The 6252-nt window shown below is 57.5% G+C and overlaps 1 long non-coding RNA gene across 1 annotated transcript; it reads right to left on the reverse strand.

Moving 5' to 3' along the window:
- Positions 1-7: 7 nt before the first annotated feature.
- LOC115301658 lies at positions 8-2186 on the reverse strand. Its single transcript, XR_003913233.1, has 3 exons — positions 1734-2186; positions 1535-1614; positions 8-621 (listed from the first exon to the last, which is right to left on the reverse strand). It is a non-coding gene; the product is annotated as an uncharacterized LOC115301658 (long non-coding RNA).
- Positions 2187-6252: the final 4066 nt, after the last annotated feature.

The following is a 6252-nucleotide window of genomic DNA, read 5'->3' on the forward strand; positions in this document are numbered from 1 at the left end:
GGTACCTGTCCCTGGAGACCCCAGCCCCGTGTCCCCCTGGGTCCCGTGAGGGCCCCCGGGCTTGGGGGTCTGGCCAGGACCCTGTGACCCGTCAGCGGTGACACGTCCACCCTGAGGACCACAGGGTCAGGCGCACCTCGGGAAGGCTTACCTCAAAGAGAACCACGTCTAAAAGCGCAGCTCACCTGCGCATTTCACATTCGACGTTCAATGCCAGGGCCCGCCGTCGGACCTCGGGCAAGTGACTCAGACTTGGCAGCCCGGGCAGCCTGGACGCCGGCCGTCCCCGCCCGTGCAGGGCTCTGGGGTGAGTGCCCGTGCGCCCGCGCCAGAAAGCACACGTAGGGGGGCGGGGAGAGGCGCACCTTAACCACTCCGGTGCAGGGCGGGGCACCGCGGAGTACCGGAGACCGGAGGCCTACCTCTGACCGTGACTGCTCAGCCTGCAGCCAAGTTCAACTCTGCGGCCTCAGTGTGCTCAGCTGCAAAACGGGTAACCACCATGCCTACTCCAGGATTCCATGATGGTCAGAGAATGCCTGGCACTCACGTGCTGACCAATCCAGCCTTTCCCATCCGGCCGGAGTGTTGGCCATTCCTCGGTTTCTGAGTTTCGCTTTCCTTTATGAAGGAGACAAGCAAAAAAGGAGGGAATGCAACTATGAAGGTGGCCATTACTGATTAAAAATAAGTTTATAATATAAATGCAAATTTCTTAGAATCTAACAAAATTATTTTTTTAAGACTGAAAAACATTTTTTAAGTTAAAATTATAGGGGCGCCTGGGTGGCTCTGTCGGTTGGGCCTCTGAGTTCAGCTCAGAACATGATCTCTTGGAGCCTGGAACCTGCTTTGGATTCTGTGTCTCCCTCTCTCTGCCCCTCCCCGACTTGTGCGTGAGCCCACATGCTCTCTCTCTCTTTAAGTAAACTTTAAAAAAAAGTTAAAATTAGAAAAGTATAGGCTGCACAAGACTTATCAATACACAAACCGATATCGGAAACAATTGACTTTTGGTTGATTTGCTTTGGAACTCTTAGATTTCAGTGGAAAACTAATGAATTAATACAAAAAGCTGGATGCAGCCCTATATTTACTGCACTGTTTACAATAACCAAGATATAGCGCCAATCCAATGTCTGTGCACAGATGAATAAAGATGTGGTGTACACACACACACACACACACGCACACACACACAATGTGCAAGATTAGCAGTAAACAGAATGAGAGCCTGCCATTATGAGCACATGGATGGGCCTAGAGGCATTATGCTAAGTGAAATCAGTCAGACAAATACTATATTTCACTTGTATAGAATCTAAAAAGCAAACCAACCCAAACAGAAGTTGACTCAGACACACAGAGAACAAACCAGTGGCCGTGAGAGGGGGGAGGCATGGGAGATAAGCCAAAGCCCATGGAAGGGATGAAGAGTTAAAAAGTTACAAAGTCACAGGGACAAAAAGGGCACACACTAGAGCCAAGGATACTGGACCAACTTCATACGCTGACAGACGGGGACCCCACTTACCTTGGTGAGCACTTCGTAACGTATTTATACACGGCGCTGCATCACTGCGTTGTACGTTGAAAACTAGCACAGTATGTCAACTACAATTAAAAAGATTTCTTTTGAATCAGCAAGTGTGAAGATCGCAGGTACAACATGGTGGAAAGAGCCAGTAACACGTCGGCTCCGTGTGGCTGACACAGACCTTACGTGTCCTCACCAAAAAGGAGACGCGGTGGCGAGCGGTCAGACGGACGTGGTGGCCGGCACTGGGGCGGTAATCCTTGTGCGGTTTATTCCGGTTTCAGTCCCCACACTGCACACCTTGAAGGGACACGGTGTTGTGTGTCCCTTATTGGGGGGAAATGTGAACGAAACGGTTACCCAGGCACAGCTGACTGAAAATAAATTTGGAGACAAACTTAAGCCCAAATCCCAGAGGTTATTTTTGGAGAACACGGAGAGGCTGCAGAACCAGGGTGCCCGGGGGGCTCAGAGGTTAAGCGTCGGACTATTGATCTCGGCTCCGGTCTCCGTCTCAGCGTTGTGAGTTCAAGCCCTGCACTGGGCTCCACGTGGCCTACTTAAAAAAAAAAGGTTGTAGATCCAGCCCAAGATTTGTAAAAATAGGCCTTTTCCTCCAAAATTATTTTTTAAAGTTTTTATTTTTCTTTATTTTGAGAGAGAGAGTGAGGGCGGGGCAGAGAGACAGAAGGAGAGAGAATCCCAAGCAGGCTCCGAGCAGTCAGCACAGAGCCCAACCCGGGGCTGGAACTCAGGAGCCCTGAGATTATGACCTGAGCCGAAGCCAAGAGCAGATGAGCCACCCGGAGCCCCTTCAAAAACACTGTTTAATGAGTAATAATGACAACCAGGCAGAAAGGCTGTAAGAAGCCGCAGCTCCTTCGCCTGCCCGGTCTGGGCGAGCTCCTCTTGCCCCCCCACCCCTGCCCTCCCGGGATCAGCCTCAGGGATCCGCCCTCCGACATCCACAGCCAGTCCTGCGTCAGATCCTCTGGCCCCGTGATCTTGGTCGTCACCTCTAGGACGGCTCTGCCTTTTCAACAAGGTCTGCGGTAAAGTGTGCCCCAAATCACTTGCAGTTAGAATACAGCACTGAAGTGGTGAGTGACTGATGTAAGCAAAAAGGGGCGGGAGGGGGACGGAAAGGGGAGGAAGAGAAGGGGAGGGAGGGGATAAGGAGAGGAGGGGAGGGGAGGGGAGGGGAAGGGAAACAGCAGAGGGGGAAGTGGAGGGGGAAGGGAGGAAGAGGAGGAGAAGAACAGAAGAAGAGGAAGGCAGAGAAGATGGCGTGGGAGGGCGGATTCAGGGTGGTCTGTAATCAGTCCGCTGCCGGTCCCCAGAGACCACCTGAGAGGGGCTGAGAGCCAGGAGCGGCTGACGTCACATGGCGTCCTGGTGCAGGTCCCTGGGGGTCCCTGGGGATGACTCAGCGCAGAGCCTGGGGGCTGCCTGCTCTTGGAGGGCGGAGGGGCCGGAAGGGACGGGATCCCAGGACAGGAGGGACCACAAGCAAGACGGCCCTGAGGTGTCAGGGGCTCGGCTGGCCCAGCCTGCTGGCTGTCACCCTCCTGCGCCTGTTCCCAAGGGCCCGGCGCTCTGAACGCAGGACCAGCCTCTAGGGCTCTGTGCGCGGCTCCGTCCACACCCAGCCCGACACCTGGCCCAGAATCCGAGCTCCGCAAGCACTTCAGTATTTACTACACCGCAGTCCCCGGAAGGCGGCTCAGTACCCGCCGGGCCCCTGGCCGGCCTGCAGGTGGCGGTGCCCCGGCAGCTCAGAACCTCCTCTCCAGACACCAGGCGCATGCGCGCACGCGCACACACACACACACACACACACACACACACACACACCCCGCACACACACACACCACACACACACACACACACACACACACCGCACACACACACACAGACACGCGGGGTAATCGAGGCCCACATGGCAGAGCCACGAGAAGAGAAAACCCCAAACCTCTGGGGAAGGGCGCAGGGCAGACGGGCGCGTGGCAGGGGGCGATGGAGGGGCAGGCTCCCGGGTTTGAACACAGACCCACCAACCCACCGTGTGTGGTGCCTCCCACCGCCCAAGGTGCCCCGCATTTGGAAAAAACCATCCGAAGTCACCTGCAGATTCACCGTGTTCACGGACGTTACAAGGATCACAACCCAGAATCCCAAGGAAAAGGCGCTGCCCGCCGCCCCTCCCGTCCGCAGGGCTCCTGTCCCGGCGAGCCTCTCACGGAGGCCATGGTTCAGTCTCCCCTGAGCCCGAGGGGTGTCCTGACCACCACCTTCCGAGGCCGAGTCACTTCCCGCGGGGTCGGCCCCTGTGCACAGTGCAGGGGGGTTCCCCGGCCGGACAGTGTGGACGCCGGGTCAGCACCTCCACGGCTGAGGGCTGGTCAGAGCCCCTGTGGTGCCAAACGCAGGGCCTCCGTTGGAGGGGAAACCGAGGCAGCCAGCGGCTCTGCACACAGTGCTCCCCTCCAGACCGCAAGTGCAGGGGGAAGGGGCTCCCTGCGTCTGGAGCGCCGCCCGCTGCCCCCATCGACGGGCAGGAGGCGCACACTGCCTGTGTGGGGGCGGGGAGACGGGCCAGGGGCGCCTCTGCCAGGCGCAGGAGCCCCATCCACGCACCGCCCACCCACCTTGCACACGCCGCCGCCGCTTGAATTGCTGGAGTCAGGTTCCCCAGGTCCCCTGGACAGGAGCCCCTCTGAGCGGACAGCGTCCTTGGGTCTGCAGAGGACATACACTCCTCTGGCAACAGAATGTACGACTGAAGACGTCCACCTACAAGGGGGGCGACAAACCTCAGGCCGCAGGTCGTCAGAGCGGAGGCCCGGGTTGCGCTGAAGCGTGTGGCCTCTTCTTCCTGAGGACCCGCAGGGCCAAGGAAAGCGGCCCAGCTCGAGTGTCTCCTTCCCGCCCTCTCCTGCCACACGGTCCCAGGGACTGCGGCACCCCTGCTGTGTTGGGACAGCGCCTTGCAGCCCCGTGGGGACGGAGGCTGCATCTGGAGGCCCCAGGGACAGGCGCAGGGTGGACAGAGGGCCGGCACTGACCGCTGACTCGATGCGCTGCGCCGGGGCGCACGGAGCCCTCACTGGCTGTCCCCACTGCACGAGGGCCTTCCGGACACGCCTCTGTGACGTAAGCAGGAATCACGTCGCTTTTTGTTCTGCTTTCATTAAAAATTTTTTTTAATATTTATTTTCTATTTTTGAGAGAGAGAGAGAGAGAGAGAGAGAGAGCGCGAGAGCGAGCAGGCGGGAGGGGCAGACAGAGAGGGAGACACAGAATCCAAAGCAGCTCCAGGCTCTGTCAGCACAGAGCCCAACGTGGGGGCTCGAACCCACGAACCGTGAGATCATGACCTGAGCCGAAGTCGGACGCTCAACCGACTGAGCCCCCAGGCGCCCCTGCTCCACTTTCCTGCGTGAACACATATTGAAAAGGGCTCCCATCCAAACGCTCCCTTCCCCCTTCTCACTCTTCAGGGCCTTCAGCTGCGGGTCCCACTCTGTACCCGGAAACGCAGAGGAATTTCGACCATATTCAACCTGCTTGGTGCAGAGCATTCCCAGTGTCCCCCCTCCCCCAACCGGGTACCTCTCTGTCGGCCAGGACGGCCCGTCTGCTCCCTTCTCAGATCCCCCGGGACTGAAGCCTCAGGGTCAGGCCCGTCTGTCTCCCGTAAGTTTGGGGATCAAGCGCTCCCCCGTCTCGACTCCGCCCACTGCGTCCCTCTGTGTGGGACAGACCAGGGCAGTCCCGAAGCATCACGGGCACCAGCCCTGCCCTCTGTCCTGCCTGTGTGCCCAGGAACCCCAGAGCAGCCCGGAACAAAGGCTCTGGGCCAGACCGTCCCACAGCACGCCCCGCAGGGACGGGCATACTCCACGTGCGCCATCCCGTCCGAGCCCCTGGTGCGTCTGAGGTGTGGTCGGTGAGTGGGCACCACACTCTTGGTTTGATTTCATCTAAGTGGACTGAAGTTCACAAAGCCACATATGGCTGGTGGCTGCCGTCCCAGATGTGACCGTTTCAGGGGGTGAAGGTTTGCTGTGCCGCCTGGAAGACCAAACCAGAGTCAGAAGCAGCAGGACTGGGCGACTGATCTCCCGCAGGCATCTCTACGGACCTGTCGGAACTTCCCGTCGTGGGAAAGCCGCTCCGCGGTTCTGTGTAACAACAGACACTATTTTTAGACCAGTCTTAGGTTTCCAGGAAGAGAGCAGACAGTACAGAGTGCGCCCACACATCTTTACTCCAAGCTCCCCTCTGAGTAGCAGCTTGGATTTGTGCACTACGTTTATTGTAACCGATGAGCCAGGATTGATGGATTATCATAAACCCAAGCCCGTGAGTCACGTCACAGTTCTGCACTGTGTGTGGCTGTGAGTTTGGACAAGTCCTGTCACTGATCCACCACCTCAGTCTCAACTAGACGGAGTCTCACTGCCCTAAAGTCCAATTCACCCTCCCGTCCTCCACCAGAACCCAGAACCACCACGCCGTCTACGGTCACTGTAACTGTGCCTTTTCCAGAAGGTTCTATCAGTTGCCATCTTTTTAGCCTGGCTTCTTCCACTTCCTCGTTTGCGTCGAAGGTTCCTCCACGTCTTTGTGCCTTCACCACACTTCTTTCAACAGCTCAATATTGTTCCGCAGCGTCTATCCATTCACCCACTGAAAGACATCTGAGTTGCTTC

The sequence above is a fragment of the Suricata suricatta genome, chromosome 9 (assembly GCF_006229205.1).
Source record: "Suricata suricatta isolate VVHF042 chromosome 9, meerkat_22Aug2017_6uvM2_HiC, whole genome shotgun sequence".
NCBI classification, from domain to species: Eukaryota; Metazoa; Chordata; class Mammalia; order Carnivora; family Herpestidae; genus Suricata; species Suricata suricatta.